Genomic DNA, 24,018 nt, shown 5'->3' with positions numbered 1-24,018 from the left:
GTACGCACTCACTGAGGAAGCTAGGTAAGTTATATTGTTCACTGGTTTTCCTGGGGTGTCACATCCTCCCCCCGTTGATCTGGAATTTCGTCCCGAAATTCCGCAGTAGTAGCTTCAGCCTCAGTAGTGGTTGCATTGGTTCCGAATAACTGGGGGTACTTTTCTGTCATCTGGTCTTCGCGTTCCCAGGTGTACTCTGGGCCACGTTTGGAGTTCCAACGTACTCGAACAAGAGGGATTCTCTTGTTTTTGAGGACCTTCACATCCCGGTCCGTGATTTCAGCTGGTTCCTCGACGAACTGCAACCGCTCGTCGATAGTGAGTTCCTTAAAAGGAATTATGAGGGTCTCATCTTACAGGCACTTCTTCAGATTCGACACGTGAAAGACGTTGTGAACTGCACCGAGTTCAGCTGGTAGGTTTAGCTTGTAGGCCACCTTGCCTATTTTCTCAATAATCTCGAACGGTCCGACATACCGCGGATTTAGTTTGCCCCGTTTGCCAAAACGAACCACACCCTTCCAGGGTGAGACTTTAAGTAAAACCCGATCCCCGACCTGAAATTCCAATGGCTTTCTACGCTTGTCCGCGTAGGCTTTCTGACGGTCGCGTGCTGCCGCCATGCGTTGTCGTATCTGTGCTATCTTTTCTGTGGCGTCCACTACAATTTCTGGACCCGTGATCTGACTGTCCCCCACCTCTGCCCAACAGAGAGGTGACCGGCATTTACGTCCGTACAATGCCTCGAATGGAGCGGCTTGTATGCTGGTGTGATAACTGTTATTATACGAGAACTCCACCAAAGGGAGGTGCTTTTCCCAGCCGTTGCCAAAGTCAATAACGCATGCCCGAAGCATGTCTTCGAGAGTTTGGATCGTTCGCTCAGACTGCCCATCCGTCTGAGGGTGATACGCCGTGCTCATGTCTAACCGTGAGCCGAAAGATTTGTGCATCGCTTGCCATAGTTCTGACGTGAATCGTGCATCCCGATCCGAAATAATGGAGGTGGGCACTCCGTGCCTCGAAACAACTTCTTTAAGGTAGATGTCTGCAAGAGTGGAGAACTTATCCGTTTCCTTTATAGCTAGGAAGTGTGCAGACTTGGTGAGTCGATCCACGATCACCCATATGGTATCATTCCCACGCTGGGATCTGGGTAGGCCTGTAACAAAATCCATGGAAATTTCTTCCCATTTCCATTGCGGTATCGTGGGTTGCTGAAGTAGACCCACTGGTTTCTGGTATTCGACCTTGACTCTCGCACAGGTCAAGCACTTGCCGACGTAAGTAGCGATGTGAGCCTTCATGGTAGGCCACCAATAAGTAGTTCTGATGTCGTGGTACATTTTATCCGACCCTGGATGTACCGAGTAGCGAGACTTGTGAGCTTCATCCATTACCAGCTCGCGTAGACCGCCATAAAGTGGGACCCAAATACGCCCTGTTACATAGTAGGCGCCGTCTGCCTTCTGTTCTAATCGTTGCCTTGAGCCGCGTAGGGCTTCAGCTTTGACATTTTCTGGTTTCAATGCTTCTGCCTGAGCATCTCGTATCTGTGCAGGAAGACTGGACTGTATAGTGAGCTGCAAGGCTCGTACGCGTCTAGGTAGAGTGTCCTTTCGACTGAGGGCGTCAGCCACAACATTGGCCTTGCCTGGATGGTACTTGATGGTGCATTCATAATCGTTCAGTAGTTCGACCCATCGTCGTTGACGCATGTTCAAATCCTTTTGCCTGAAGATATGCTCGAGACTCCTGTGATCGGTGTAAATTGTGCACTTGGTACCGTACATGTAGTGTCGCCATATCTTAAGCGCGAAAACAACAGCTCTCAGCTCTAAATCGTGCGTCGTGTAGTTTCGTTCATGTATCTTAAGTTGGCGCGAAGCGTAAGCAATGACCTTGTCGCGCTGCATTAATACACATCCAAGACCCTGGATGGATGCATCACAATAGACCACAAAATCGTCCGTGCCTTCTGGCAATGAGAGGATAGGTGCACTGCAAAGTCTATCCTTTAAGTGCTGAAAAGCAGTTTCCTGCGTGTTGCCCCAACGGTAGGTGATACCCTTCTGTGTCAGTAGTGTAAGCGGCTGAGCAATCTTTGAAAAGTCTTTAATAAACCGTCTGTAGTAACCCCGCCAAACCCAAGAATTGGCGTATTTCCGTTGGCGTACGTGGTGCAGGCCAGTTTCTGATCGAGTCTACCTTGGATGGATCGACATGGATCCCATCCTTGTTCACCACGTGGCCTAAGAAGTGGACTTCACGAAGCCAGAAGTCGCATTTCGAAAACTTAGCGTACAGCTGTTCCTTCCGTAGGAGTTCCAAAATAAGGCGTAGATGCTGCTCGTGTTCCTCCTGACTCTTGGAGTAGATCAGGATGTCATCGATGAAGACAATGACGAACTTGTCAAGATAGGGTTTGCACACCCTGTTCATAAGATCCATAAATACGGCAGGCGCGTTCGTTAACCCGAACGGCATGACAAGAAACTCGTAGTGGCCATAACGAGTTCTGAATGCGGTTTTGGAGACGTCCTCATCCCGGACTCTCAGCTGATGATAACCAGACCTCAAGTCTATCTTGGAGTAGTAACACGACCCTTGCAACTGGTCGAATAAGTCGTCTATGCGTGGAAGAGGATAACGGTTCTTCACCGTCACCTTGTTGAGTTCCCTGTAGTCTATACACATCCTGAAGGTACCGTCCTTCTTTTTCACAAATAGTACTGGAGCTCCCCAAGGCGAAGAGCTTGGACGAATGAAGCCCTTTTCCAAGAGCTCTTGTAGCTGCTTTGACAGTTCCTCCAATTCTGATGGAGCTAGACGATATGGTGCGCGAGCTATGGGTGCTGCTCCTGGAGCGAGCTCGATTTGAAATTCGACCTGACGGTGAGGCGGTAATCCAGGTAAATCTTCAGGAAACACCTGAGGGTAGTCGCGAACAATTGGAATATCCTCCAATTTCTTCTCCTTTGCTGATGTGTTTGTAACGAGTGCCAAGATTGCGGTGTGACCCTTCCGCAAACATTTCTGAGCCTTCAAGAAAGAGATGATGCCAACCACAGCACCACTCTTGTCGCCTTGGACTTCGAGAGATTCTTGACCAGTACGGGGAATGCGGATGATCTTCTCGCTGCATAAGATTTCTGCCTGATGTTGGGATAACCAATCCATCCCAATAACGATATCGAAACTTCCCAAGACTATGGGAATAAGGTCGATGGAGAAAGCTTGACCGGCTAAGACAATACTACAACCCCTGACTATATGCGTGGCTTCTAGATTCTTACCGTTAGCTAGTTCTCCTACATGCTTGGTGTTTAGGGGTGTTGGTGCACGTTTTAACAATTTACTAGCTTTCACAGAAATATAACTTGTATCCGCACCCGAATCAAATAAAACAGTAACATAAATATCGTCAAGGAGAAACTTACCCATAACCACGTTGGGATCGTTCATTGCGTCTCCTCGTCCTAACACGAAAGCTCGACCCCTTGCCTCGTTGCCATTGTTGTTGTTGTTCCCACCGTTGTTGTGCCCGTTGCCCTGGTTATTGTTGTTGCGGTTCTGATTCTGGTTCAACTGAGGACCGCGTTTGTAATGACCTTCTGCTCCACACTGGAAACATCCCCGGTTTCCACGCTGTGGCTGCTGCTGTGGGTTCTGAGGAGCTGGTGGTGGAAGTTGCTGATTCTGGTTCGCAGGTCGTGAGCTCCTTTAATCTTTGGCTTCGTGCCCTAGCTTGAGACATCTCTGACAACGTTCTTTACGACACCTTCCACTGTGGTGCCTGTTACACTTGTTACATAGTGGGTGAACTCCCCGGTATCCACCCTGCCCCTGACTACCAGATGATTGCTGACTCGAATTCTGGTAGTCATTCGTCCTACGCTGCTGTGCTTGAGACTGAACGGAAACTGATCCCCTGCTGGAATCCCCATCCCATTTCCGTTTGTTGTCGTTGGGTGTAGCAGAAGTAGCAGCTGGAGTAGTAGTTGCACTGACGCGTTTTGGCAGCTTGTTCTGTTCTACTGCCTGATCTGTGAGTCGATGGGCAAGACGCTGGATGTCTTGGATGTTGTCGAGGTTTGCCGATGTAACATGGCTCTGGATCTCTGGCGCAAGTCCCTTGAGATACAACTCAATGCGCTTCACTGGAGGGTCCACCATAGTTGGACACAGAATGGCCAGTTCGTTTGACCGTTTAGTATAGGATTCAATCTCTGACCCCGTCATTTTCAAGTGATAAAGCTCGTTCTCCAACTTGTGGATGTCATCACGCGTGCAATATTCCCTCTTAATCAGTTCCTTGAAGTCGTTCCAGGGTGTTGCGTTAGCAGCTGCCAACCCTAAAATCTGAACTTGGGCGTTCCACCAAGTTAGTGCTATTCCTTCTAGCGTGCCCGTGGCGTATTTCACCCTGCGAGCCTCAGGGCATTCACACATCTCGAACACAGACTCGAGCTTTTCAAACCAGTGGAGGAGTCCCACTGCCCCTTCCGTGCCACTAAATGTACTTGGACGACAGTCCATGAAGTTCTTGAAAGTGCAGACAGGTTGCTGCGCGTGTTGACCTATTGTGTACGAATAGGGCAAAGTTTAAATACAATGGCTAGTTTAGGAGTGTAGGATCTAAAGATCCTAGTGTAAGTTATGACTACAGGATATACTACCTGCTTGTGCGGCTGCAAGTGCCGCAGCAACTTGAGCTTGAACGAGAGCCTCTAACTGGGCTTGAGTCATGTTAATTCGTCCAGACATGATCTTCATTGTAAAAGTAGCGTAAGTGAGAATGGTTCGCGAGTAAGGCGATGACAGAAAAGTGTAAGCACGTAGGTATTCTCATGTAACAAAGTCATGTGTATCTAAGCGTAATGCGAGCAAAGTTCTATACGTTTCTAGCATGCAGGTAATAAACATAAACGTTATTACCTAGGATGTCGAGTCTTGCACGTGGAGCGAAGCGTCGTTGTGGATCGTTGAGAGCACTGTTCTGGTTATAGTCTGGTTTTAATAAAAACGTTTTCCCATATTAAAACCGAGTTCTCTATAACCAATGGCTCTGATACCAATCTGTCACACCCCCAAAATCCCACACGCGGAGTACCACCGCTTGGTGGCTTGATCCTGGTCATGTCACGCCTCCAAGCGGTGGTACTCCGCGTGTGGGATTTTGGGGGTGTGACAGATCAATCTGTCACACCCCCAAAATCCCACACGCGGAGTACCACCGCTTGGAGGCGTGACATGACCAGGATCAAGCCACCAATCATATTGAACAAGCATATAATAATTAAAGTAGTTCAAAAACCCAAATCAATACGATTGATGTTCAAACCAAACTTTGTTTAAGTAGCGGAAGCAAAATAATGAAAACCCAAAATAAGTTATAAGTTCAAATATCGTTCACGATCCGTATCCCACAACGACCTGCTCCTCCCTGTGCAAGCTCCATAATGTACCTAAGGTCCTGCAAGGCATGCAGCAGAGAGTCAACAACTAGTTGAGCGAGTTCACAGAAAGTAAGTTCAGTAACAGTAATGGTATAGTAAGCATTGCGTTCGTTCATTTAATCATGTATCGTATTAGTTCGTATCGCAGCCCTCTAGGCGTGTATGCGAAGTTTAGGGAAAGTTCTCAAGTATTCTAGACTATGTATATTTGTATCGCTGGCCACCCCGGCATGTGTGCGAAGTTTAGTATGTATAGTTCGCAGCCTTCCTGAGGCATGTGTGCGAAGATCAGTCATAATATTGCAGCCAACCCTCGGCGTGTGTGCGAAGATCAGTTCAAGTAGGTATACTAGTCTAGCCGTATCTTATCATTTACCATCCTCACCCTGAGGACCATATCATTAGGTTCCATTAACTATGTACGCACGAAATAATCATCCAATCCCATTCCCACCCTGGGAACCCCATGCCTTGGCTGTGTGAACTCACCTTGGGTTGCTCGGCAGATACACAAAAGAAAAGGGTTCTTGAACTAAGATTGGTCAACCACGTCCTAACAGGGTTACCACGCAAGTCAGGTTTTGACTTCAAGTAATGCACGTATGTATCACGTAAGATATCATATAGGAAAACACATAGTTTAACATATTGCTAACACGTATCGATCATGGCAACATAGTACACACATAGCATGTTCTAATTGTTATAAGTTTATCATACGGATGAGGCCCACATAAGTCTCGGCCCAACACGTTGTGCGATCAGCACGTCCTTGTGCGATCCCCAGCGTGTTGTGCGACATGATAGAGCCCGGCCCAAACAATAATTAAGCCCAACATATAAGTAAATAGTCCAATAAGCATCTCGGCCCAACAAGGTATAGTGACTTGTGCGATCCAGCCGGGTTGTGCGATTGAGATTAGTCCAGCCCAATAAATAACATACGGCCCAAAAGAACAAACATCTTGTGCGATCCAGTCAAGCTTGTACGACTGGACCAGCTTGTGCGATCCGACAACCTTGTGCGGCTAGGGTACCTTGTGTGATTCAAACATGTTGTGCGACTGGCTTGTGTTGTGTGATTCGTGTGTGTTTGGAAACCTTATGAATCAGTTATCAAATCCCGTAATTTTAGCAAGTCGGTTATATCAATTAAATGGTTTCCAATTTACAATACCCAATCAACAGAAATATCAGTTTCAATCATGATGATTTTCGATCAAACAAGATTACAACTATCCACATAACCCTAAGCCAAACATGAACAACAATCTAACGATTCATATGAACATGTATACGATTTTATCAACATAACCCATTCACTAACACAAACCAACAATCCGAAACATAGAACATAACGATGGATTAACATCTATCCCAACCTGATTCATACGGACCTTAAATCAATCTTACAAATGTGGCCGATTATCACACCATGATTCCTTTATTAACATACGATAACAGTGGCAAGAATCATAATCCTAATCACTACACAAGATCAACATATAGCATGTTCAAACATCAAACATACAATCGAGTTAATAACAAAACACTAACCGATCAAGAGTAGAAGAGGATGATCCGAATAAAGATCTTCGGTATAGAGGGATGTTCGGCTGCCTTTGGTTCCGGTCGAGAGAGAGAGTGTGTGCGTGTTCTAGGGTTTGTGTGTGTGAAGGTGCTTAGCAAACAAATGAGAAACGACCTCCTAAGGTTGTGTGTATGTTGTACGTATAAGAGAAGTGGGCCGGCCCTTGCTTGGGCTGCCCTTGGACCGAATACAAGTTGTGTGGCCCAAATGACATGTGCGATCGTGCGTGTGTTGTGCGTTTGGGCCGTTTACATAGATATATACATTACAAGTCACTAAGCAAGATAATCATAATAATCATTCATTTAAATCAACAAGGTTCACACAAGCACGTATCGTTACACAAAGTAGGTGCGGAATTACGAGTTGTCACAAGGATCTTGGTAGCATATCCCCCTCCATATTCTTAAGTCGGTATGCTCCTTTCCCTGATTCTGATTCAATCTCGTAGGGTCCTTCCCTTTTTGGAGCTAATTTTCCATCGACAGGATTGGTAGTATTCTGAAAAGCTTTTCTCAACACCCAATCTCCAACTTGAAACCTCCTAGTTCTTATATTCTTGTTGTATGCTCTGGATATCCTCTGTTGATATGCTGCCATCCTTAGCTTTGTTGCATCCATTGTTTCATCCACAGTGTCTAACTCGTGGCACAGAGCTTCAGGATTCTGCTCAGGATCTTGAAGGCATCTCTGTTGGGATCACTGCCTCTGTTCGAAATACCAAAGAAAATGGGGTTTGGCCCATTGCATTTTTCGCCATTGTTGTATCAGCCCACAAAACAAAGGGTAGTTCTTTTGCCCATCTTCCTTTTTTGGCTCCTAATCTCTTCTTCAAATTGTTGACAATTATCTTATTTGAGGATTCAGCTTGCCCATTTGCTTGAGGATGTACCGAGGTATATGTGATCATTTTGATTCCCCAACTTTTGCAAAAGTCAGTAGTCCTCTTGCTTATAAACTGGGATCCATTATCACAAATGATTTCAGCTGGTACTCCAAACCTGGTCAGGATATTTCTCTTTATAAAGGACACTACTTCCTGGTCTCTGACTTGCACAAATGCTTCAGCTTCCACCCACTTAGAGAAATAATCAGTCATTGCCAACATAAAGACTTTTCCTCCTGGAGATTTTGGTAATTTCCCTACTATGTCCATCCCCCATTTCATGAATGGCCAAGGGGAAACTATAGGATACAATGGTTCAGCTGGTTGGTGTAGAATGTTGCTATGCCTCTGACATGCGTCACATCTTCGAGCATATTCCGCAACATCTTTCTTCGTTGTCGGCCAATAGTATCCTGTCCTCAATACTTTCGAAAATAATGACCTGCCCCCAGTATGGTTACCACAATCCCCTTCATGTATATCCTGGAGTACCTCTTTGGTCTCGGGATCCTCCAGGCACCTCAGATATGGACCTGCAAGAGATTTCTTGTACAAAACGTTATTTATAATAGTAAATCGTGAAACCTTCATCCTAAAGGCCTTAGGATTCTCATCTTTGGGGATATGTCCATCCTTGAGATATCTTGTGATTGGAGCCGTACGGGACTTAGGATCCTTTGTCGGGATACTTGTCCTCAGGATCCTGAATACTTATTACTTCCTTATCCTGAGGATTCGTCGCAAGATACAGGATATGTAATATTGGTATTTGGGTTCCTTCCGGTATCCTGACCGATGATCCCAGATTTGCCAAGGCATCAGCTTCAGCATTATCCTCTCTTGGTACCTGTTCAAGTGTAAAAATATCGAAATATCCTACTAATTTTTTGAGAATCTCGAGATACTCGATTAACTTCTCTCCTTTAACTGCATAGGTTCCATTAAAATGATTAGTGATTAACAAAGAGTCAACATATACTTGCAAATTCTTGATACTCATACTTTTAGCCAAATCTAATCCTGCAATCAAAGCTTCATATTATGCCTCATTATTAGTAGCAGGAAATTCACACCTAATAGCCTGGGGTAATATGTCCCCCTGTGGCGATTTTAGTAGTATACCTAGACCTACACCTCTTACATTAGATGCACCATCAGTATATAATATCCAGGATTCTAAGTTTTCTCCTAACTGTTGTACTTCTAAGTCTACTTCGTTTTGGATGTCACTACTGAAATCAGCCACAAAATCAGCTAAAGCCTGAGACTTTATGGCATTTCTAGGTTCATACACTAAGTCATAAGCACTTAATTTCACTGACCACTTAGCCATTCTACCTGACATCTCGGGTTTCCTAAGCACGTTTTTAACAGGATAATTTGTTTTAACATTAATCCTATGTGTTTCAAAGTAATGTCTAAGCTTTGTTGATGCCATAACTAAGGCTAATATTAATTTTTCTAAATGAGAGTATCTAGTCTCAGCATCTAATAAACTTTTGCTAACATAATAAACAGGATACTGCTGACCTTCGTGATCCTTTACAAGGACAACACTTACTGCATGCCCTGACACTGCAAGATACAGGGATAATGGTTCACCATCCTCAGGCTTCATCAGTAGAGGTGCGGTTGAAAGAGACTGCTTCAAATCCTGCAAGGCTGCTTCATGCTTCTCCCCCCATTCAAACTTCTTATTTTTCTTCAGGATATCATAAAACTCCTTGCATTTTTCTGAGGACCTTGAGATAAATCTATTTAACGCTGCTACTCGTCCTGTCAGTCTTTGAACATCCTTCATGTTAGAAGGTGATTTGATATCTAGGATGGCTTTGATCTGTTCTGGGCTTGCTTCTATCCCTCTTTTAGTTACCATATATCCTAGAAACTTTCCTGCCCCTACTCCAAAATGGCACTTAGCAGGGTTCAGCTTCATGTTGTACTGATCCAGGATATCAAATGCTGCTTCAATATCCTGAAGATGATCCTCAGCCTTCTTAGACTTGACTACCATGTCATCGATGTACACCTCCATAGTGTCCCCCAGTTTGTCTTTGAACATCATGTTTACCAATCTCTGGTATGTTGCACCTGCATTTTTCAAACCGAAAGGCATAGCAGTATAACAATAAATACCTGTTGGTGTCATGAAAGCAGTATCCTCCTGGTCCGAAGGTTCCATCTGGATCTGCTGAAATCCTGAGGATGCATCCATGAAGGTTAACATTTCATGGCCGGCGGTAGCATCTACCATTGAATCAATATGAGGTAGAGGAAACGGGTCTTTCGGACAAGCTTTGTTTAAGTCAGTGTAGTCTACACAAACTCTCCATTTCCCATTTTTCTTTTGTACCACGACTACATTTGCAAGCCATTTAGGAAATTTCACTTCTCTAATCATCTTGCTCCTTAGTAGTCTTTCAACTTCCTCTTGGATGATCACATTTCGCTCCGGAGCAAATTTCCTTCTCTTTTGTTGGACCGACTTGAATGATCTGTCAATACCGAGTTTATGTGTTATAATATCCTTGGAAATACCTGTCATATCCTCATGTTTCCATGCGAATGTCGACATCCTGCATTTCAAAAAGTTAGTTAATTGGTTTTCAATATCCTGAGGGATATTGGTCCCTACGAGCACCGAGATATCCAGATTATCTTGATCCAGGATAATTTTCTTTACATCCTGCTCCGAAGCCTCTGCGATATCCTGGGCCCGTATCTTTAATTGCTATGCTGCATTAGGCTTGGTAGAGGATTTCATGGAGGATGAGTAACACTCCTTTGCTTCCTGCTGATCACTGTCTACTTTGACAACCCCGCAAGGTGTAGGGATTTTGATGCACTGATGATAAGTTGATGGCACAGCTTTCATATCATGGATCCATGGCCTGCCCAATATGATATTATAGCAGGATAGGGAGTCCATTACACAAAAGCGTTGTATTGAACTGACCCCTTCAAAATATACTAGTAATTTAATCTCTCCCACGGTATTCCTAGCTTCTCCACTGAAGCCAACGAGTACAGTGGATTTTGAAGTGATATCCATTGGGGGTACATTCCTCCTCTTCAACGTCTCTAGTTGGACTATGTTGACGGAGCTTCCGTTGTCCACCAATATCTTGCGTACAAAATGGTTAGCCACTTATAATGTTATTACCAGAGCATCGTGGTGGATCCTGGACAGTATCCCTGTCATCGCTATCAAAAGTGATCACTTTATCAGCTGTGAGGGTTGTCATCCGGTTGGTCTTTCCCCTCTTTCGGCTTTAGCCTCCTTTGCATGCCTCTTGGCCGCTGAATATGAAGTTCCGCAAATGTCAGATCCTCCTGAAATAAAGTTGATTATCTTGGCATCCGCAGGAGGTGGTGCTGCACGTTCAGGATCCTTCTCAGTATCCTGACCCTTGTTTTTCTTTCTTCCCATGAGATCCTTCAGATAACCTTTGCTCAGGAGATAGCTTATTTCCTTCCTCAGAGCAATGCAATCCTCCGTAACATGTCCAAAATCTTCATGGAAGGCACACCATTTAGACTTATCCTTCCAATCAGCCTTTTGTTAATTTTTCCGAGGCCACCTGGCTTTGTCTCCTAAACCCTGCATAGCATACATTAGTTCAGGTATATTAACAGAAAAACAATATTCAGATAACTCAGGATACTCCTCAGGATCCTCGTCTTCAACAACATTCACTTTCTTGTTATCATTTCTACCATACGGCTTAGAGAGGTATGGTTTGTACGAGGATTCTGACTTCCTGTTAGTTGATTCATATGTTGAGGATGCATTCATCCTCTCTTTCATTTTCTTATCATCCTCCAGCCTGATATATCTCAATGCCCTGTTACGAGCTTCATCCAGATTCCTGCAGGGATTCATCACAAGATCCTGGTAAAATTGGGAATCTTTCTGCAATCCCATCTTGAAAGCCTGCACAGCTGTTGCAACATCAAGATGTGGGATATCCAAGGATTCCCGGCTAAACTTATTCACATAATCCCTCAGGGATTCCTGAGGTCCTTGAGTTATCCTGTAAAGATAACTGGTTAATTTCTCAAAACTCCGGCTGCAAGAAAATTGACTATTAAATAAGTTAACCAAATGAGCAAAAGAAGTAATTGAGTGAGGAGGAACGTTTAACAGCCATTTTAAGGCTGATCCTGTTAAGGTAGAGCCGAAACCCTTGCATAAGCATGCTTCCTTAAGTTCCGGAGGGATAGGGTTGATTTCCATCTATTCCCTATACTGGGCAATATGCTCCTCAGGATTCGTGGTTCCATCATAAAGCTTCATGTTGGGAGTTTGGAATCTTTTTGGGATTTCAGCATCACAAATAGGATGCACAAACCGAGATATCCTGTGGCTATCCTAGGATACTTCAGGGATCGGCTGAACCACCCCAGGTACACTGGATATCTTATCCTTTAGCTTCTGAAGCTCCCTAGATAATGCCGTTGTCACACCTGTATCCTGCAAAGATCCAACACCGTTAGTGGCAAGAGTATTATTATTATTAGATACATTACCGATCTGGGGATTCTGGCCATATCCTGAAGCATATCCTGAGCTTCTCACAGTTGACACTCTAACCGAAGAGGGTAGCTCAGGAGTATGATTCTGGGAATGACTAGGTATAATATTTCCCCGATTATCCTCAGTGTAGACTGCAGAACTGAAGTTCAAAGCCCTGGGCTGCAAGGGAGTGACAGTATCTTCAGCAGGCCTACTCGAGCTTGACTTCAAGAGTTGTATCTCTCTCATCAGCATCTGATTAGTTTCCTGTTTCTGTCTCATCTGTTCCTGTACACTACCAAACAAACTTAGAATTTCCTCATTAGAAGCTAAAACAGGACCGGATCCCTGGACATTGCGAGTGGGAATAACATCTCGAGCCACATGAATTTCAGTTCCTTGGGAAGAAGCTTGAGATCTCGGAGGAGGTGGTGGAAGCACCGAACCAATTGTTGTGGAGTTTGTAGCAGACATGGTGGAAGAGATCATGTTTGATCTTGAGGCCATTGAAAACAGTTTTGAAAGGAATTTTGAAAACAGAAAACCAAAAAGCGATTTTGCAAAGGCTTTTAGTAAAAATAGCACCACTTGCCCCACGGTGGGCGCCAAATTGTTTTGGTCAAAAATTACCGAAGCAATTAAGTGATCAAATTAGTGAAGTGAGGTAGTGTGCTAAGAGAATGTGTTCAAAAATATGTTAATTGAGTTATTTGCAAAAAAACAGTTTTAGGATACGGCTCAGGATATAGAGCTGTATCCGTGATCAAACAATGAGCAAAAAAGTAAAGGTTGACACATGATGTACGAGGAAAGCCCTTGATCAATCTAGATCGCCCGCACAAAACCTCGGGAGCTGACAATCGCAGCTGCCTTGTTCTTCTATTACTTCAAACGTCAGGATACAGTGCAGGATGTAGTGCGGATCAACTAGGTGTTACAATGTAATTTGAGTACAAGTGTTTGCTAGAAGCTAGAGAGCTAAAGTGTACGAAAGAGTGCGAGTGTAAAAATCGTGTGCCTTAATCTGATCCGCCCCGTCTATTTATACTAAAAGAAATTGAACAAACTATCCTATTAAACTGGGATTCGGCGAATATTCCCCACTTGAACGTTGTAGACCTGGTCTTTCGGGTCCAACGTCTCTCAAACAACTGATTTGCCCGAGTCTCTAGGAGAAGAAGTCCATCTAACCGTTAGTGACTTGCAGCCTCTTACCTACACATGAATTATTAAGTTAACACCAGGATATCGCCTGGGATGTTACCAATATCCCGATCCAGTATCCTGATCACAAGCAAACAGTCAAAAGCAAGATATTAGTCAGAATATATAGAATCAGAAAATGGCCCATAACAATAATGATGAACGAAATCTAGTATGATGAACTAGAAACCCATTTTAATTTTTATATTGTTGTTATATTTTGCTTCATGTTTCTTTGTTGTATTTGTTCCGAACAATGTACTTTGATTTAGCCACTAAATGAAATATTGTTATTTAAATACTTGTCATAAATAGTGTTATGAAGTCTCTTGCAATATTTTTCTTGTCTCACTCCAATGTTTTCGCCATCGGTTGGGGTGTGACAGATTGGTATCAGAGCCATAACTATAGGGAATTAGGAAAAATTGCCATGATTTGACCTAGTCTATAGTTTAAGTACCATACTTGACCATTCTTGAATTTTTGTGATTAAAATACTTGTATTATTCCATTTTTCTTCATCTCTATTCTTTTTGTCTTAAATTATACATGTCTTTCCTAAGGCTAACACAATACACACATGGAGACGTGAAGGCACTCGCATTTCACAAACAAGACGATTTTCACCAAAAGTAGGCGTGAAAACCCACAACTTTTGGTGAAGTCCCTCAATCTGCGTATTCGATTTTTCACGAAATTATGCCTTCAAGTTAGGTGTGAAATCCACATCTTGATGGAAAATATTCCAATTAAACTCTAGTGGACCCTTACCAATGAGTTAGAATTTACTTCCTTGACCCATTCGGTAAGTACTAACCACTCTTAGGGTACGATGTTTCCAAGTTAGGGGTGAAACCCGCAGCTTGACAACTAGTCCCACTCCTCGATTTTCAATCCCGCCAAAGTCTCGAATTTTCGATCGACTAGGGACATGTAGTAACCGGAAGGGTGAATGCCGTTAACCGATCCTCAGTGAGAGTATTCTACCTATTAAGCCAAAGCATGTTATCCTAACTTAAAAGAACTTTCGATCACTTTGGAATAGTCTTAGTTTCGTTCCGAGACACTCCAAGTTTTACATTGAATCTCTTTTACATAATATCCATTTTAATGTGTTTTATACTTGACACTTCATTCGTTTCAAAGCCAAAGCACGAATCGCACGTTACCCACAATCTAAAACAATATTAATACTTGAGAACAAACTAAATTTATAGTCCTTTTGTCTTTATTCTTGGTTATACAAAATGAATACCTGGTATACTTGTGTAAATTATGTGAAACTTACGTATGCTCATTCATGCAAACAAACATGATTTTCTAATCCTATTATTATCAAGTCTCATCCTTTTCCCCTATTTTGAATTTTAGATGTCTTCCAACTGCCTCTCGAAGTCAAGGAAGAGCTCCAAATCAAGTACCAAGCCTAACGCCGACTTGATGTCCAAGAAGGACATGATGAAGTTCATGGCCAAGCAAATGACCAAGGTTATCCTTGATATCGTTAGCAAGATCCAACCTCCCAAAGTCAACCCACCTAAGTCAACCTTCACCTTTAAGTTGTTTAACTCATGTAGACTGATGTGTGCTAAACAGACTATAAAAATTAACTAAATTAGACTCTCTAAGCTAGACACTAAAAAGCTTTAATTCTAGACTCGACCTAAAACCACACAATCGGCAAGTGTACCGATCAATGTAGTATAACCTAGGAAGTCCGGATATCGAACCACAGGACTCTATGTATCATGTAAATTAGACTCTAACAGACGCTGACAGACACGACTTAACTTGTTTTAATTGTTTGGGGGGGGGGGTTACGGAAACTAAGGAAATCTATATTAAACTACTAAATTAAACTAGAATAAACTAATACGAATTAAGACTGAGGACCTTTCTTATATGAGAACGAGACCACCTAGACAAGAATCCTGGATTGTTTTTAAGAGATTACCGATTAAGTTAAGTGCACGAGTTATGGAGCCGGGATCTTAAAGTACTAAACCTATTAAGAACCATCGAGGCCCCTCGACCCTTCTCAAGGAGAAACCTGTGGAGCTACCTAGGCCGTTAATCCTACCGGTTATTAGACGCCTTTCCAGTTGTCTAATTATTGTGTAAGCACCCTAATGTTGACCTACTCTTTTCCAATCATAGATCTAGGGTAGTTTGAAATAATCAATTTGACTTGATAGACTAATAAAACCGACAGGTAAACCAAGACATGACCTTTTCCAAGGACTATCTAAAGTAATTCACCGGGTAAGACCTACCAATAGCCCTTCACTTTCCAGGTATTAGGACTAGTAGAACACTAAGACTTAGCAAATTATTACCAATTACTTCTAGGGGTTATTGGCTAATTCTCCCTAAAGAGCTAAGGTTTTCTAACGTGATATAGACACTCACCGAAACCCAAAACCCTAATATGACTCTATGTTGTGATATAGACCGTCACTAAGAATCATATGAAGCAAATAATAACAATAAACCAATTCAAAGTATGCATACACATCAAACCATTAAATTAAACCGCTTACTAAACACAATCACCCATAACAATCATGCAAATAACATAAACGGTAAAAACTTTAAATTAATCCATTTATCAAGTCTAGGCAGTTAATAAATCTAGCATAGCATGTTCATAAACGAAAACAATTTAAAGATGTTCAACAAAGAATTCATCATAACAAGTTTCGTAAGAAAAGTCAAGAACAAAGAACTAGAAAACCCGATTAGATCTTCAAGTCTTCTTCCTCGAACTCGTACCGATGATTCCTAGGCTTCAAAATCTCCAAAAACGCTCCAAGAATGCTCAATAAGTCGCCCAAGATGTCCCACTTTCGAAATTAGGGTTTTTTTTCACGTTTAGGATGATTATATATGACTTTCAGAAAAAAACCCCTTATTAAATTCTTAATAATTGCCAGCCAGAAGCTTCTGGCTGGGCGCCACAAAATCAGGGACTGGGTGGTGGGGTGCCACCTTGTTTTTCAGCTCATGTACTACCTTCAGTCTCTCGCCTGGTGCCACATACTTGCTTAGTGGGTGATGGGGTGCCAGAGAGTGATTTTTCAGCTCTTTAACTCTATTTCAACTCCTCGACCTTTCCAACATGCTTCAAGACTTGACACTTCAATATTTTTACTCGTTTTACTCGCTTTCTCGCATATTTGAACATCAAGACCTGCGAAACACGATTTGATCAATAGTATGCATATTCTAACGAAAAACAAAACTAAATATAACTAAAACTATACAAACTGTACACGAATAAATGATGTATTTTGCAATACATCATAGACCGATGCCGTTTACGGGCGAAGATAGGGCGACAAAGATGCTCCAATGGTTTAACTCCATTGAGGTCACCTTCCGACAAAGTGGGCGCCCTGAGCATCTATGCACACCAATGCCACCGGCGTCTTCTGATCGAGGGTACTCGATTGGTGGACCGCTGAGCGTAATGCGCGTGGAGACGACGCTGCTTACGCGTTGACCTGGACTGAGCTCAAGAAGCTCATGAAGGATGAGTTCTATCCTCCCCACGACCTCCAACAACTCGACAATGGGTTTTGGAACCTTAAGCAAGTCGGGAGCGAAAACACCGGTCTCACCGCTTGGTTCAAACAACTTAGCGCGTTATACCCAAACCAAGTCAATTCTACCGACAAGGCCATTGCCAAATACATCTGAGCCCTCCACCCTCCGTTTCCAACTTTGTTGAGTCTGCTCAACCCAAAACCCATGAAGACACCGTCTTCATTGCCGTCAAGTTCAACCACAACTGAATCTTGGATGGAACCTTCGACACAAATGGTTCAACCAAGATCGTGCACCAAGCCACCACCGAATCAATCACCGAACCATCCAAACCTTCACCCAAACCCAACACCCACGGTAAGAAGCGGAAGACTTCAAACGATACTTTGTGGTTGTTACTCCGCAAACCCTCAACCACAACAACAACTCGCCGTAGCCTAAAATCCTGAACCGGCGAAACGAGCACACACTGGGACTCGTCCCAAGTCTGTGACTTGCACCTATCACCACCCAGTCCACACACCATGCCGCCTTTACACCACGTGCAATAGGTTAGGGCACTTTAACACCCAATGCCGAAGTGGCCAAAAGCCACAAGGCAACCCAAACCAAACCCAACCACCTGTTCAGAACCACAACCAACCACCAGCAAAGAACGGTCGTACCTGCTACAAATGAGGCAACCCAAACCACCTCAGCAACGCATGCCCGCAACACAACAACCATCAACAAGCTCCTCGTGGGCGAGCCTTCGTCATCACCGCCGCTCAGGCCTAGAACAACAATGATGTTATCAACAATACGTTCCTTGTAAACGATGTTTATGCTTCTTATTTATTTGATATTGGGGTGGATAAAAGTTTTGTATCCGTTGAATTTGAACAATTGCTTAAGTGTATACGCTCTAAGTTGCCAAAATCTTTCACTGTCGAAATCGCTAACAGTAAATCTATAACTGTCGATTCCGTCCTCCTTAATTGTTCTCTTAATATCAACGATCACAAGTTTTCAACTGACCTCATACCCATGCAATTGGGTAGTTTCAACATCATAGTAGGTATGGATTGGCTTCAGCAAGTTCGTGCTGAAGTTGTTTGTTTCGAGAATTTTATTCGTCTTCCTCTTCCATCTGGTGTCTCGTTACACGTCTACGGTGAGAAACCTTCAAAAGGTCTCAAGCTCATGCCGTGTACTTAAGCGAACAAGTATTTGCACAAATAGTATACTTTTGTTGCCCACATTGTGGAAAAGAAGGACAAAGGAAAAAGCGTAAGTGATGTTCCTGTAGTTCGCAATTTTCCTGACGTATTTCCCGAAGATTTCTGGTCCTCCTCCTCCTCGTTTTGTTGACTTTCGTATTGATCTCCTCCCTTGCGCTACACCTGTTGCTGTCGCAACCCCCGACCCTACCCCGGGAGCGGGTGCCGCGAGATCCAGATCAGTGGTATCGGTGTTTATTAATTTGGTAGCGGAATACATCAGGACCGTATTTAGGAAATATTTTTATTAGACTAAAACACTAAACTTTTTATAACAAATCAATGGGATAAAACCCAAGTTCATTTGACAATACATTTGTAGGGATGAACCCTAATTATTAAAAACAAAAACTCCTTTTTATTTAGGTAACTTTTATAGCCACTTTTCCAAGCCTTCAGTGCTCTCCAGCTGGCTTCTATTGGCTTTCACATTGTGTTACCTGAAACACGTTTTAAAAACATTTTATCAGCAGAAAATACTTGCAAGTACATTCCATTTTGCAAAGCATCATTTGTTACACATCAAAGTATTAAGGGCGATTACAATGTTTATATCTACACAATTACTCGGTCAGTACGTGTCACCCGACGGATCTGTGACTATGGTCATATCACACGTTGGATACCTGTGCCCAATTGTGAAGGTTATCAAGTACTGTATACAACTCGCAGTCACGTCTGTGCATATTTCATTGTTGATAACCTACTTGCTTCACATTATACATGTTACCTGCTGGTTATGCGTAAACTCGCTTTCGCTATCTATTATACTATTAAACTTGTATGCTCACCTTTACACTATGTGTATTGACCTCTATTTTAACGTATGTGACAGGTGTTTGAGATGCTAGGATGCTTGCTATATGGAATCAAGTTAGGAAGAGTCTAGAAACAAACAATTTAAATTCTGAGTTGTCGAAACAATTTATTCGTCTATGAGATATCTATGTCGGTAATAACTGCTTACTTTGATGAGTTATGGTATGGGACATAATGTTAATTATCTGGCAATTTAGTTGTTATGGATTTCTCTTGGAAAATCTGTTTCGCTCAGTGCCGTGCCCCGATGTTTCTGCCATCGGTTGGGGTGTGACACAATCACACAAACAGATTGATCAAAAACGTCGATCATTGCGACTTTTACTCTTTTTATATATGTGTGTGTGTATATATATATATATATATGCATCGGTTACATACTACAACTGGAAGTCAATTATACTAGTAGTTATGCACCCGTATCTATTTTAGTCTATCTAGTCTAGTTTTTTTAATCAAAATACAAAATTACACATATATCTAGGTATTATTCTAGGTACCATTCATCCAGTACTTCATCTCATTCTCATCATATTTCCAAACTAGTTTCTCCCCTATCTGTCGGATTCTATTCCCTTCATTCACTAAACTTTCTCCGTACTGACGGAGTTCCTACACATATTCTCGACTCATTGGTGGGTTTAATGGGTCAGGGTTATGAGGTACGGGTTCCTCGTAAGGGTCCGCGCTATTCATTTCAAAAAAAAATGTTCTATCGTTATCCCACCACGGATCACGTTCTAATGGCATTAGGGTTGGGATTCTAGGTAACTCGTTGGGGTCAAATGCAGGTATCGGGAATTGGTTTTCTTGGTTGGATTCTAGCATTTGTTGGTCTGGGAATAAGGGTAACAATGGCGGTTCAGTTATTTGGTTTAGGTTAGCGTCTACTGTTGTAGTAGCTAACATATGGAAATCTGCCAATTGTCTATCTAGTTCCTCTTCCCAAGGTGGCCTAATGACTGCTTCCTGAGTTTGTGCATTCGCTTCCTTATTAGCTCTGACTATCGCTCTCTGTTGTTGTAGTTTCTTCATTCTCTTTCTTCTCTCATGTGCTCCTCTATTAAACCAATCTCTCTTTTTAGTAGTGAAGGGTTCCTCAGACTGTGCCTTAAAAATAAATATCCCCTCCTCAGTAGCGGCTGAGTATCCTGAGGGATTGGGTTCAAATGATGTTCCTTCATCTTTTGGTGAACTAACTATATGATGATAAGCGTCCGAAGTTCCTTGCTCACTCATACTATAAACTAACAAATAGTCAAATAAAACAAAATATTTACACATAATCACATAAATTTTTTCCTAACATAGAATTTAAGTGTCAGCAAAACACTTCTTTGGCTTAAACTAGTGGCTGTAGCTCTGAAACAACCCTCTGTCGCAACCCCCGACCCCTAACCCGGAGCAGGTGCCGCGAGATCCATATCAGTGGTATCGGTGTTTATTAATTTGGCAGCGGAATACATCAGGACCGTAGTTAGTAAATATTTTTATCAGAGTAAAACACCAAACTTTTTATAACAAATCAATGGGATAAAACCCAAGTTCATTTGATAATACATTTGTAAGGATGAACACTAATTTTTGAAAACAAAAACTCCTTTTCATTTAGGTAACTTTTATAGCCACTTTTCCAAGCCTTCAGTGCTCTCCAGCTGGCTTCTATTGGCTTTCACATTGTGTTACCTGAAACACGTTTTAAAAATATTTTATCAGCAGGAAATACTGGCAAGTACATTCCATTTTGCAAAGCATCATTTGTTACACATCAAAGTATTAAGGGCGATTACAATGTTTATATCTACACAATTACTCGGTCAGTACGTGTCACTCGACGGATCTGTGACTTTGGTTATATCATGCATTGGATACCCGTGCCCAATTGTGAAGGTTATCAAGTACTGTATACAAACCCCATAATATTGGCAGCAATTGTAGAATTACAAAGACTTAATCATTGTAACTGTATTTGAAAACATTTGAGGTTTTGATAAAGCATTTGACTCATAAAAAGAAAGGTACTCACAAAAAGTGAGGAAAAGTGAATGTATTTACATTGTTGACTTAGGTGATACTACTATAGCTTCCTGGTGATTCTCCTAGTTATTATCTATTAAAATTAAACAATGCACACGTGTTAATAAAATAACCCAAATCACATTATCCGTATAACTCGAGACAAAATTCCAATGACTGAGTCAGGCAGAGCCTTGACATGCATTACGGAATCCTAGATCAATTGAGTGTAACACGAGACAGAACTCTAACGACTGAGTCAAGCAGAGCCTTGACATGCGTTACGGAGCCCTAGATCGATCGTGTAGGGTAACAGCAGGGTTATAACACTTACAACGAGGCAGAGCTTCGCTTTATAGTGGGTATAGTACCCCGAGTATAATAATTGCCTACAGAAAGTTGAGAGAGATTTTTGGAAATGAACGGTGACGAAATGAGGCTGAAGCCTCTATAGGGCTGTCGGAGGTCGGCTCGCGGCCCGCGAAGCCTATCTCAAACACACTCACAGCCCGCCAGAGGACACATGTCGAGTATAGCTTCGTCGAGTCAACGGCTAGCTCTGTTGAGTCACCAGACACGTGGCGCAATGCCTTGTCCGATAAACAAAGTCAGTCGCGGCCCGCGACAAACTTAGCTAAGGGGATCGCACCCCGCGAGTGACTCCCAAATTTCGTTTTTCTTGTTTTTTTATAAGTATAAGGGTATTTCGGGTTCGTTTCTCGTTAATGAGGTATATATGGAATGTTTTAGGTTCACGTTAAGGGTTCTAGGCGGGTTGTTATATCCTCCCCATCTTGTTTTAGATCTCGTCCTCGAGGTCTGCTGGAATAGGTATCGGTATTTCTTCTGCATCTCTAACTCAAGCTCCCAGGTGTATTCATGTCCTCTCTTGGAATCCTGATATGTGTGTGGTGCTATATATTTTAGGTGTATATTTTAAGCCTTTTTACACTTTTTAGCCAAGTTTTAAATTTATAAAACACGATATTTACTAACACTAAACACACATATGGGCAAGTGCACCCATCGTGGACGTATTATAGTGTTGGTAAGATACCGAGGTCATCCAAGGACACAAGAGCTTTTAGTACCGGTTTATCCTCAACGTCTATAATCAAAAAGTTAGAAAAAGGTTTTAAACTAGAAAAATAAAACTAACTAAAATGCTGAAAAATAAAATAAAAGTAAAAACAGATAGACAAGATGAATCACTTGGATCCGACTCGTGTGTAGTGTAACCTTTGATTATTTTCGCACTTTTGCACTGTTTAAGAGATTATTTTAGTTATTGTAGTAGGCCCCTCTTTTGAAGGTGACGTTACCCTCAACCTAGTAGTTTGAGTCAGCAAGGATACAATCCTAAAGGGTCGGATTATTGAAATATAATTAATTAAGTGATTAATGCATAATGTGGTAGGCCCCTCTTTTGAAGGTGACGTTACCCTCGGCTAAGTAGTCTGAGTCAGCAGGGATACAGTCCTAAGTAGCCGGGTTAAAGTTTTAATAGTAGTTTAACTTATGAGGGGATCAAAGAGTTTGGACCCCCGCCATCCAATACCAGTAGGTATTGAAGGAGGTCCTACGAAATTTGACACAGGTCCTTTGCAGGATCTATACACTGAACAATGGCAAGACTCTTACCAAACCGTTCCCTTAACCCCTGACCAGGTAGCCAACATATCCCCATACAGACCATGGAGATATGAATGGTGAAAATCTTTTATTTTATATAGACAGTAAAATAATGCCAAGACACCACAGACAAATGATAAGGAAGAATCACCTTCAACATAAGAAACTAGTTATTAAAGTCATTAAAAAGTGCGAAAAGATAAAAAATAAAAAGTATTATACTAAACACTTATCTTCACCAAGTGATGTAAGAGACTTAGGCAAACATGGCCTTTGATTCTCAAGAACTCTTACGATCAATCTTGGATCCCGAGACGACTCACACAATCTATGATGGACAATGGATGATGGTGGTGGATGATGGTGTTGTGATGGTGGTGGGTGGTGGGTGAAGTGTGAGAGAGGTGGTGTGCCAAGGGATGAGTTGCAAGTGATCCAAGCACTCCTATTTATAGGCTGAACAGAAGCTCGGGCACGGCCCCGTTTCCATCCTCCTCTCTTTCTTCGTTAAATGCAGTTTGTTTGCATTAGTTGACCACGCCCTCGTGTCCGCTGGGCATGACCCCGTGTGCAGAAGCGTATCTGTACTATCAAGATTTCCCTAGATCATGCGAATCTTAGAGTTGACCACGGCCCCGTGTCCATTGGGCACGCCCCCGTTGTGGGTGATAGAAGCTTCTACAGCTTTGTCTTTTCTGCTGACACTTGGGCATGCCCCCGTGCTCATTGAGCACGGGGCGTGTTCAGCCTTCTGTTTTCTTGTTTTGCTTGGGAAGATGCTGTCGGGAGGTCGGGCATGCCACGTTTGTTCCTTTTCTTGTATTTATGTTAGATTTAGCTGCCTTTTTGCTTCTTTTGTTTGTTTAAGCTCATTTAATCCTGGAAATACAAAAGGAAGACTGTCACACCCTGGCTTTGCGGAAGCGTGGGTTTATTTGGTGTGACTTCTTAATACCATAGCTTAACCACAACAAAGCTATATGAAAATAAAACCATGATGTTCATCCGTTGATTCAACTTTTAAAAGTAAAATATGACAACATTGTTTAAAGTTGACACATGCAACGAGTTACAACCCAACAAAATAAAAA

This window comes from Helianthus annuus, chromosome 8 (genome assembly GCF_002127325.2).
Source record: "Helianthus annuus cultivar XRQ/B chromosome 8, HanXRQr2.0-SUNRISE, whole genome shotgun sequence".
NCBI classification, from domain to species: Eukaryota; Viridiplantae; Streptophyta; class Magnoliopsida; order Asterales; family Asteraceae; genus Helianthus; species Helianthus annuus.
This window is presented reverse-complemented; position numbering follows the sequence as displayed.